We start from the raw sequence: 12,789 nt of genomic DNA on the forward strand, positions 1-12,789 counted from the left end.
TGAGCCTGGTCTGCAAGGCCATGGAACATATCGTCATGGAACTCATAAACAAAGACATTGACAACCTCCAAACTCTGGATCCTACCCAGTTCGGGTTTGTGAAAGGCAGATCATGCTTCCTGAACCTGATCAACTTCTTTGAGGCAGTCACCAAAGCTGTGGATGAGGGTAAGGTGGTTCACACAGCCTATCTTGACCTCACCAAGGCTTTCAACACCATCCCCCTTTCTGGAATTATAGCTAAACTCACTAAACTAGGCATAAATCTCTACATCACAAGATGGGTTGCTAACTGGATTATTGACAGAACCCACACTGTAAAAGTTGCAGACTCCAAATATGACCTCAAAGCAGTGACAAGTGGAGTACCACAGGGTTCCGTCCTTGGACCTCTCCTGTTTGGTATCTACTTCTCTGAAGTACAGGCTAACACAGAGGGCCTCTGGCTAACGAAGTTTGCAGATGACTGCAAACTAGGAACCATAGTTAAGTCCCCAAATGATGTGGACGTCCTACAGAAGGGCCTCACTGAGAAAAATGTCTGGTGTCAGAGCCATGGCCTCAAGCTCAGTGCCAAAAAGTGCAGTGTCATCCTCTTTGGTAAAAACTCTGTACCCATGAACTACCGCATAGGCAGCAATCTACTTAACACCGAATGCGTGATAAGAGACCTTGGGACCCAGGTGGACAGTAGTCTCTGCTTTGATAGTCACATTGCCACAGTAGTCAGGAAGTCCTTCTATGTGGCACACCTCATCATAAAAGGGTTCTCATCCAGGAAAAAAGAGGTCATTGTTCCCGTCTACTCGTCACTCATTAGACCCATTATAGAGTACAACGTCCCTTTTGGAATGTACCTCACAAGACATCTGCAGCAGCTGAAAAGGCCACAGAAGTACTTCACAAAGAGGATTACTGGCCTCAAACAAATGCCCTACACTGATCACCTCAAAAAACTCCAGCTTTACTCCATAGCATATCGCCTACTCGGTGTGATCTCTGCCTAACATATAAAGCTATGTCAAACCCAGAGCTGTTGGACATGCTACACCTAAAGAAATCCCAGTCCCTCTGAGCTACATGCTCTAGGGACCTAAACCTTGTCACCACAATAAACAGGACATGCTGGAGGGATAGATTCCTGTCCCAGAGACTTCCTATACTCTGGAACAAGCTACCCATCTATGTCAAGCAAAGTTCTTCATTAGCACTCTTCAAGAAAAATCTTGATGAGTGGATGGGAAATAGGAAATACACCCTGGGGATCACTTCTGTGTCTCTGCTGGACAGTGGCACAGGAAAATAACTTCCTTGGGTGGCGTAAGCTATGGAACCTTGCTGGCAAGGCTTATGTAGGCCCTTGGGCTGATAGCCTAGTACCTACCTATGAACCTCTTTGCCTCCTATCTAAACAACAAATGCAGCAGGTATTTTGCCTTGATACCTGCACAGGGACAGTCACGGAGAGATGCTCTGGTCCACAGTTGACTTCCGGGTATCCTGTATGCTTTTCCATCATACCCCTAATGAACAGATTCATACAGAAAGCAAGGCATTGTAAGGCCAGAATGATCCTCATTGGCCCCTTTTGCCCTCGATAGACATGGTTCCCTTATCTATGGCCTCTTCATAGTACATCCTCCATAAATGCTTGAAAAGCTGAGAGGTTTAGTGGGCTAATGCACTGTGTTGTAGTTGACAGGGTCCTGGGTTTGAAACTTGGCAGGCGCTGAATATTTGGGGTGGGAGGTTGGCATAATGGTTAAGGTGTTTACATTTCAGACACAAGGTGCAGGGTTTGAGTCTCACATGGGGTAATTGGCTAGGCTTAAAATGGCCCACAAGGGCAGTTCCTAGTAGTAATTTATGAACCTATGAACCTATTATCTAGATGTAATAACTCACCCATCCAGATTGCCTCCTCCAGATCAAAAGTCCATTAAATTAACCGCATGTATCCTCCAGTTTTAACTATAGCTAAAGATGCCAGGCTTCTCCCTGCAGTAGTCAGTATTCTTTCCACTATACAGAAACAGTCAACTAAGAAAGTGTATCACAGTAAATGGAACAGATTTTCAATTTGGTTCTACTTCAAAGGTATGGATCCCTTTTCAGCACCAGTTTTTTTATACTTGAGATTATGTCTGATCTCTTTGACAAAGATTCCAGTTTTGCAATTATGAAGGTACAATTGGCTGCTATTTCCAGTTTTCATGTTGGAAGTAATGATATGCTAATATATCTATAAAAATATCAAAAGCCTTCCTCAAGGGTACCTTTCAGCCGAGACCTTCAAATAGTGACTGAGCATCTCCACATGGGACATTGCTGTTACATTACAAACTTTACCCAGGCTTCTTTTGAACCTGCTGCTACTGTAGACATAAAATTTCTTACATGGAAAACGTTCTTGGTTCAGTAACATAAGCCAGACAGATCTCAGAACTACAAATTCTCTCCTCAAAGCCCCTTTGTCTGTTTTTTTTTCCAAACAGAATTTTCCTTAGAACCAGTGCATCCTTTATTCCTAAGGTGGCATCCAAAACTAATTTAAACCAATCAGTACCTCTTCCTGTCTTCTTTCCAAGGTAATCAACTAAAGGAGGATACCTACTACATATATTAGATGTTCCTAGACAACTCAGATTCTATATTCACAAGATAAAAGCTTTTAGAAAGTATGACAGATTGTTCATTTTCTTTGACAAACCAAAGTTGGAAAGGAAGTTTCCAAATAGCTCTCCGATTGTATTTCTATGGTATATCATAACAGAAATGGACCTTTACCAGATCAAAATCAAAAGCACATTCAACAAGAGCAGTTTCTACATCAGCTGCCTTCAACAGAGGATTATCCATTGATGATATCTGTGCAGTGGCCATTTGGTTAATGGTACATACCTTCTTGTCTTACTATAAACTGGATGTACAATCCAGATCATGTTCCTCCATACTCAGAAATGCCCCTCCTTGATACCACCCAGTTTTACAGATTGGGATTCTGTCCCATGTTTGAATAGTTGAAAATAGACAACATTTGGATACGAAAGTTGTGTACGTACCGTAATGTTATATCCATGTTGTCTGATTTTCATCTGCTTCAAACTCCACCTCCTACCCCCTTCCAAATTGTCACCTATGGCTTCTAGATGAGTGGAGATTACTTCCTGTCTGTACCCAGTCACAAGAGACTGAAATACCTTTCATCAACAATTTGAGATCACCAAGTTTATGACTTTCTTTCTGGTAAGGTTTTCTTTTTCTTTATCTACGTAGCTTTTATCATATATTTCAGTCTAGTGGGGGCAATCTGAGCATGTGAGGCACAGCCTGGGGAATTATGGGTAGGGGAGCAGTTAGAGCTCTGGATCTGATAAGCTTCAAGAGCAGTGCCAAGGTTGGATCCGGTTGGATCCTACAACCCACATGTTTGAAGCAAATGAAAATCAGGCAACATGGATCTAACATTATGGTAAGCACATAACTTTCGATCTGATGTCAATTTTCATTCATTTCTCAACCATTGGGTTTGGATCTGACTTGGCCATTACTATAGCTTGTGGCCAACTGAAACTCTCGAGCTCCTCCCTACCCATAATGCATCAGCCTCTAACATACCTCTGATGTCGTTTGCCGCTTTTTGCGAATAGATGTGATCAGCTTTGCTCTTGACCAATTTTTCAGATAAGTGTTTTTCAATAATATTTTTCCTTCTCCCATTCCTTTGTAGTTTTCACACACCATTGCTGGTATTTTTTTCTTAAGAATTTAAACTTTTGCTAACTTTATGTGTATCTGTATATCTTCTGTATTTACTTTCCTTTCTCTTACATCATTGGTGTATTCCTTTTTATATCATAGTTGGCACCCTTTTCTTTCCTTTCTAGCCATTTTCATAGTGTTTGAAAAAGGTTTTAAGAAATGCAGAAAATGTGCCTACAAGTTACCTTGTACTGACATGCATGATCTCTGCGTCTATTGTTTAGGCCCAGACCATCTTGGTGTGAAAAGCAGTATTTGTCAAAGTTTCAATCTGTGAGCTATAGCGGACCATAAAAACAAATTGATTTTAAAAGGTTTACTGCCCACTCCTTTCTTTGAAGCCATATCTGGGCTCACCACTGTAAAGCAGATTCTAAGGATGCTCCAAAGAAGTCCCCCAAAAAAGTCAGGTTCTTCAACTCTATCTTCTATGGAGCCTCCATACAAAAAATCCAGATTGGGTCTAAAACTGTCCAGCTCTAAGACTGCTACAGCATCTCCTAAAAGGTCTTTGGATTCAACTACTTAGGTTCCTAAGGTACTTCCTCAGATACAGCATTCATCATCTATAGACTCAGTGCCTTCTAGGGGCACATCTCCCTTCCTAGAGAGATGGCGATCCAAGTCACCATCTGTTGCTTCATCTCATTCTTTCAGGAGTCTCAATGAAGCCGATGTGGATAGAATGATGAGGAAGTTTCTCTCTGTGCAGATACAGATTGGGGTTCTCCTGGCTGCTACCTTCTTCAGGTCAGGAAGCCTTGGCCAGCTCTACCTCTCCAATACATGTTCCTTCTCTGATTTGACACTTCATTTTGGAGTGCATGGATTCAAGTTTGCTGAGACCATCTTTATCAATTCTGAAGACAGTGGTGTCCTGGGATCTGAGGATTTCTCTGAGCACCCTAGCTCTGACGGGTTTGGAGCTGAGTGGCTGTCAGAGCCAAAGTGTCCCAGTCAGATCCGAGGTGTTGGATTTGACTCTGAAGTTTTCTGAGCAGTCTCTGCCCCTCGGAGTCTCAGCCCTGGATAGCTCATCTCCAACCTCTGCCTTGGGTAGGTTGCCTTTGGGGCAGATGGAGCTGGTGGGGCAGAAGCATGTCTTCTCTGCTCCATCAGCTTCTAACTCCCTGGGACAATCTGCTTTTTGAGGTAGTGGAGCTAGTGTTCTCTGCTTTGGCAGGAAAGATGATCTCTCCCCCCCTCAGATCTTCCTTCAACATCTCATGTGTCTCTGCACCATGAGCATCGACATTCAACTTCAGAGAGACAGCCAGTCCAAACCCTCCAGACTACCCAGCATGGTATTTACAGTCTCTTCTGACACTTCCTTGGAACATCTCACTGACTAGGTTCCTTGGAAGAGAAAGTGCACTTAGATTCTCCACAGAAATCTATCACAGAAGACCGTAATTTTGATGAAGGGGAAGGATCCCCCAGATCACTACCTGAAGACATCTGAGTTGGAGACATTCTAAAGATCTTCAAGCAATGGTGTGATATTTCCTTCCAAAATCCTTCTCCAGGGGAATCATTGTTACTGGAGGTATTTGGATCTGAGCCATCCATCTCTTGGGTGAATTCGCCCACTGATGACCTCATTGATTTGATCTCTGAGCAGACATGGAAGGAATCTGATGCAGTTGAACCTATCTCCAAGAGACCGGACCAAATTCTGGCACCTCCAACAGGAAGGGAATACTAGAGTAAGGGTGTGTATGTACCAGTGGATGCCATATTTGGGGCGGTGGAATTTGCAGAACAAAGCTCCACTCTCCATCCTCCTAATTGAGAGTCCAGAGCTTTGGACAGATTTGGGAAGCACGTCTATGCTTCAGTGATCTTTGCTCTTAGATTACTGAACTGTTTGGCACATTTCACTAGGTTGTAAAGAGATTTGCTAAATGAACCTCTTGCAGGGACCACTACTGCAGAGACTCAAAACTTAAGTAGCCTCACAGCTGGCAACCCTTTAGTCCATCTCTCATTCAACCATGATGCTTATCTCTCATGCAGCTGAGGTTACCTCAAGGGCAGTGGGTTCAAGCATCTCAGTAAGCAGATGCACCTGGATGCGCTTGTGTGACTTTGTGGAGTCTTGCAAGTCTTCTTTCATCAATGCTTCTTTTGACAGATCTTCCTTATTTGACCCCAAGGTGAATGACACACTGTCCAGGTGTGAAAAAGATGGCAAGACCCTCTCTACTGTAGGAGTACATTTTTCGACCCATCAAAGAACCTTCTCTAGGAATCAATGAGGGGGACGAAAAATGTGGTTCAAAAAATCTCTAGGTCCTAAGCAAGATCCATGTGGAGAATGTCCCTCAGAGGCAGAGGGGGAATGCTAATGGAAGACACCATACACATGGCAGAGGTGGCCCGCAAAATCAAGGGTCTAGGGATACGTTCTTTGACAGACAATATCATCAATTCTGAAAGGAGGCCCGATTGTCCCCCTCTAAAGGCAGTTGGGGGTCATTTATCCCTCTACCAGACAGCCTGGCTAGATATCACAAAATACCACTTGGGCGCAGAGGATTATTTTCAGAGGTTATATAATTCCCTTTTCCCTTCCACCTCCATCCTCACAAAAGTTTCCCAATGTTCCACCCAATCAGAGGAAAATAGCAGCACTAGGAATACAAAATCTTCTAGAAAAAGTCACTCAAGAGGTCCCACCAGAGCAGATAGAATCTGGAACTTGCTCAAGATTCTTTTTAGTGCCAAACAAAACAGGGAACTAGACACATTCTGGATCTCAGCAACTTGAACAAGTAATTTTGGCATTCAAAGTTTCAGATGCTCACAGTTCAGTGCATCTTACCATTTCTAAGTAAGTACAATTGGATGTTCTTGATAGACTTTCAAGATGTGTACTATCACATAAAAATAAACAGGCAGTCCAGAAGGTGCTTACTCTTTCAACTGGGAGCCAGCCATTGCCAGTTCTGAGCCCTGCCCTTTGGTCTTACCATAGCCCCCAGAGTGTTCACTAAATGAATGGCAGTGGTGGCAGCTCACTTGAGACTGCAGGGATTCCGGGTGCTTCTATATTTAGATGACTGGCTTATTACTGCTCCGACCAGACATCTACTCATACTAGTGAGAGATCAGGTACTCCAAACTTGCTCCCTTCTGGGAATTACAATAAATTACAGCAAATCTCAGTTGCAACCATCTCAGACACTTGAATTCATAGGAGCAAATTTCAATATGGTATCTGCGACAGCCTCACTTCCCACAAACAAAGTACAAAGATTAAGATTCCAGGTCACAAAAATTATTCACACCACCTAAATTTCAGCCTGATTGAGTCTTCAAGCCTTAGGGTCAATGTCAGTGGCCATAATACTTGTTCCCCTGGCAAGATATATGTGAATTCTTCAGTGGATGCTACATCCCAACGGTCAAGTCTTTATCAATGGATGTCAGTTCAAATAAGAATTACACTGACATACAAGAAATACCTTTGGTGGTGGATAAGGTCAGATCAGCATTTACAAGGCCATCCATTCATTCTTCCTCAACCCAAGGCCATAGTATCTGTGAAATTGTGAGGTATTGCAGGCTGTAACAGGAAAAGTAGGGTAGTGTATGTGTGGCATATGCCAGCATAGCTGGCTGAAGTTTTGTGAATAATCTTATGTCATTTGATTGTCACATTGATTTGTACAGATCCTTGTACTAAAATGTTTTTGTAAAAGTTGATTAAGTTAATAATGCTGTAACAGAATCTTAATGGAGTTCTGAAGGTGAATTGTGCCAGAGTCAGGTGACTAGACGTGATATCATTCTATAACCAGCTGAAGGACAGAACTCTGGCAGCAGCAGTTTGTTGTTTGTTTTTCTTTTTCTTTGGGACCTGATATAAAAGATATGTGTCCATTATCACAGTTCAGCTGTTAGTTGTACAGTTCAGTCAGTATGTAGTATCTCATCTTGCCTTGTGAAAGTGAGCATCTCAGCAGTACATTTTGCCTTGTGATACTAAGTGAGTTAACTAGGGACAGTCTCAGTTAGGAAAAATACAGTGAGATTAGTTTAGTATTTCTTTTTCTGCATTAGTGAAATTCTATCCAACTGTTATTTTTATTTTTCCTGTGACTGAAAACTCTGTTTATTGTAACTAAATATTAAGTATTCTCCTGTTTTCTATTTTATTATCCATTATTAAATATTTTTTATACCTTTTAATTGTGGCTGGTCTTTTAGAGAATACTTTTAACATCTTGAGAGTACTTGTGCATATTCAAGTGACACTGTGGCCACTCCAATAAGTCTTACTGCTTCAGTCACACTCTACCATTTATATCAGTATTAGTTTGACACAGTACAATTGGTTACCCTTTGTAATAACCTTGGAGTATCTGGCTGGTGGCAGTAATCTACCTTGTAGTTTGGAGAGATGGGACATAGCTGGTGAATCTGTGTCAGCCTTTACTGTGTGTGTGTGTGTGTGTGTGTGTGTGTGTGTGTGTGTGTGTGTGTGTGTGTGTGTGTGTGTGTGTGTGTGTGTGTGTGTGTGTGTGTGTGTGTGTGTGTGTGTGTGTGTGTGTGAAAAATCAGATATTTAAGTGTGTGTCAGATACTTGGAACTGGGACGCAGTCCTCCAAAGTGAGTCTTGTTTGGAATCTGGAGAGACAGAGAGTCCAGTCCCAGTAGAGCATGTTCCCTGTGTGCTTGATGCAGAGAGCTGCATTTGAAATACTGTGTAAATCCATCCCTGTTTTAGTGACCACCTCTTACTGGTGTCAGTGGTGAGGATTGGGGCTTCTTGATTACTGGCCCAGGGTAAAGGGGGCCATTGCAGTGACCATGGACACATCCCAGATTGGGTGGGAAAACAGTCCAAGGCACTTGGTCCCCCAAAGAGGCCAATTTGTATGTAAATGTCCTAGAGATGAGCAGTGCTTTTAGCATTGCAAGCTTTCCAGGATGCTCTACATCTGGGGTCACTTGCGATCCAAATGAAGAATATGTCAGTAACTTGGTACGTCAACAAACAAGTAGGAACCAGGTCTTATCCTTTATGTCAAGAAGCCGTCAGTGTGTGGCAATGGGCAATCTCATCTGACTGCTTTCTGATAGCAACACACATTCCGGAAAAGTCCAACTTAATAGCAGACAAATTGAGAAGGTCAATTTTACTACCTCATGAGTGGTCTGTTAACAAAAAAGTGACAGAGGAAATTTTCTATCAATGGGGCCAGCCTTGCTGCAATGTTTTTGTGTCTCCCCTAAACAACAATTGCAGCAGCTTTTTTTGCCCTAATTCTCCTAATGGAGGAACCACTGAAGGATGCTGTAATACACAATTGGCCCTCCAGTCTTCTCTGTGCTTATCCTCCAACCCCACTGATTCCTAACTTCCTACAGAAAGCTGCAAGTTTGAAGAGCAATGTCATCCTTATTGCACCTTACTGGCCTCAACAAATCTGGTTCCCCTTCCTTTGGCTTCCTCTTCTTTACCCACCTTGGATTCTGGATACGATTCCAGACCTACTGTCTCACCCAACAGGCTTGATTCATCTGGATATCTCAAACCTCAAGCCAACAGCGTGGTTTCTCCACTTCCATTAATAGCCAGACAAACTATGCTCTTGTCCCCTGTCCATCCTATACTTTTATCTTCCCATAAAGTTTCCACTAGGAAAATCTACAAGAGTAAGTGGAAGAGGTTTGTTTGTTGGGTGCATCAAAAACTTATCAATCCTTTTTTAGCCCCTACACAAAGTAGTGTACTAGAGTTTTTGTCAGAAATTTTTAATGAGGGAGCTAGCGTTTTTACTATTAAAGTTCATTTGGCAGCAATCTCTAACTTTAATGCAGGAGTTGACAGTTCTTCTCTAGTATCAACTAAGATATGCAAGGCTTTCCTAAAAGGTGCTACTTTACTTAGACCACCCCATAAAGGCTCTTCTCCTCCATGTGATTTGAATCTTCTGTTGCAGGCATTAATCCATTTCCCCTTCAAATCAGGAGGAAAATGAGTTCTTAAATTTTCGACTTGGAAGACAATTTATTTAGTGGCTGTTACCTCTGCTAGAAGAATTTCAGAACTTCAGGTGTTATTCTCTAAACCTTCATACTTGAGTTTCCATAAGGATAGGGTGATGTTAAGAACCAAGTCTTCCTTCCTTCCTAAGATGGTATCAGAATTCAGTATAAATCGGTCTATTAACTTGCCCATTTTCTTTTCAAAATTTGAAAACGAAGGTGAATATATGTTACATTTGCTGGATGTTCATAGACAGTTGCATTTCTACTTGCATAGAAAATCTGATCAGTTATTTATATCCTTTGCAGATAACAAATTGGGCAAATCTGTTACAAAGGTAACATTAGGAAGGTGGATTATGAACTGCATAGCCTTTGTCTATAATAAATCGGGCAATTCATTACCAAACCCTTTAAGAGCTCACTCTACCAGATCTATGACAACCTCATCAGTAATTTTATCCAATCATTCCATGGATGACATATGTGCAGCTGCTACTTGGGCTAATCCTCATACTTTTGTTACTCATTATAAATTGATCTGGTCTCGAGAAGAACAGCCTTTGGTTCAGTTGTCCTCAGGAACATCCTTCCTTAGAGTCCACCCAGGATATCAGGTAGCTGGGAACTCTGTCCCAATGGTTGAGGAATTAATGAAAATTGACATCAGATAAAGAAGTTATGTACTTACCATAATGTTCCATCTGTGTTGTCCATTTTCATTCTTCCTCAACTTCCCACACATCAGCCCCCAACCTTTGTTATCATGGACTTCTTGAAGAATGAGATGTTATAAAGACACCACAGTGTCTTGTATGGAGCTCCAGATATTGGTTTCCTTTGTCAGGAACATTATTCTAATATTTCTTACTTATGTTATCTAGCAAACAAGATCTGAGGTATGTTAGCGTTGGTGCATTATGGGTAGAGAGGGGTTCAAGAGTTTCACCTGGCTACGAGCTATAGTAACAGCCGAGTCGGATCCGAGGTTTGGATCCAAACCCAGTGGTTGAGGAAGAATGAAAATGGACAACACAGATGGAATGTTATGGTAAGTAGATAACTTCTTTTTTTTATTGACATAAATTGCCACCTGCGTCTTAATAGTAATGTGGATTAGATTCCGAGGGTTAGTGCAGAAACACATATAGTGACAGTACAGAAGGATCACCTAGTCTAACTAGTATACCCCTTTTCTTTCGTAGCGTATAAGCTGATGATATTTCTTAACCAAGTGCTGCTTTTTTTTTTTTTTTACACTTTTACTGTGTTTTCTTAAGTTGAGTTATTACATTGACCCTATGGACTCTGAAAGAAGGCTGTTTCAGTCACCCAGCACCCCTTTGTACACAAAACATAACTTCGTGTGTAAACTTGTCTTCTTGTTTTCTTCCATCTCATTTTTAAAACCTGGTACCCATTTGAATTTTCTGGATTTCCTTGAGGTGACTAGATGTTTGTTATATCCTGACACTCCTTCTCCCTGTTTTTTTTTGCTTTCGATTGACAGATTGTGTGATATTCTTACTTTCAGATGCCTCTTTTCATTTCGTAGGGGCAAAACACTTGGGGGTTTCTTTAACCATTATAAAAATAAGAATAAGGTTGGCTTTCGATACTTGTACCAGACCAGGATTGATGGAGGGTTATTTATGGGTTGTGGCCCATGTGGTCACTGACCCTTTTGTAAGTATGTTGTCAAATCCAAACAGTTTACAGTAAGAATATGTCCAAGGATTATTATATCTGGCTTTTGGGAAATTGCAGCACTGACTGGGTTATTTATTTAGCAACATGCACTTGTTCCCCCTAGAATGCGTATATCTGAAAATATTAGCGATATAAGAAGTCAGAGATTGTCTAGTGCTCTTTACAAACATTCAGTTAAACATCCCACGGCACAATTTAGGTTTGTTATTATTGATAAAAGTCAGGGGGACAGAAGAAATAAAATTGGTTGGCATAATATACTAAATAAGAAGGAAAATTCTTGGATTATTAGACTAAGTGGATTATTTACTCCAGCTCTCAGTGAACATCTGTAATCCTCCAATCATAGTGAAGCTTTAGGTGACTATAAAATGCATGTCATTCACGTGTTAATTATTCACTGATGAAGGCTTGTATGCCGAAAACCAGTTTGAATAGTTCATTGTACTCTTGTATGTGCTATTTGCATTGTTTCCATTAAAGAATTGGGCCCCACTTTATAGTGCTGGTCAATTTTTACTGTATTCTGTATCCAAAACCTGTAAACAAGTCCTGAGCAATAACTCCCAGCATTTCCAGAGAGGCCAACCAGAGAGTCTGTACCAGACTGTAGAGCTCTAGCAACTTTAGTAGATAAGAGGGATACAAACCATGCAGAGCAGAATAATCATGCTCCAACCTTTGAACAATAAATGTGATTACATTTACAACCAATGCAGATCCCACAAAACCAAGGTAATGTACATTAAACAAGGTGATACAGTCAAAAATAAATGCACTGCTGCATTATTCATCTAGGCATTCCCTGCAGGGAGGTATGGTCCATAGAGGTGAATAGCCCTTGAATGTAACAGATGAACACAGGAATGGGGGAAATACCAAGGGGTAGGTAATAAATGAAAATAAATAAATAACCCCAGTGGAAGGAGTTAATGTCATGACCCCCTCCAACACACCCTTAGGTACTGTGTTGGCCCAGCCTTAGAATGGACAAGCCAATAGCCATGGTACATTCATTAAATCGAGTTCTTTATAGCACTGGCTTCATGAGTCTGTTTTTTTCTTGAGCTGTTTGTTGGACTTTACAGTTGACCATGTTAGTGCATTCACCTGCTTCTTCCTTGTACACTCATAACCAAAAAGAATGAAACAGATGGTGAAGAAGAAAAATAAACCATAAATAGGTAAATGTGATGCAATGCTAAATTATACATTAACTGCAATCCACCCAGTTCAGTCAGGAGCCCCAGATTGATGGCATTGCATTATTCAAGCTGAGGCAAAACTAGAGCATACATAGTAGACTTATTGTCCTTCGG

The sequence above is a fragment of the Protopterus annectens genome, chromosome 7.part0 (assembly GCF_019279795.1).
Source record: "Protopterus annectens isolate FY-2018-M chromosome 7.part0, PAN1.0, whole genome shotgun sequence".
In the NCBI taxonomy this organism is placed as follows: Eukaryota; Metazoa; Chordata; order Ceratodontiformes; family Protopteridae; genus Protopterus; species Protopterus annectens.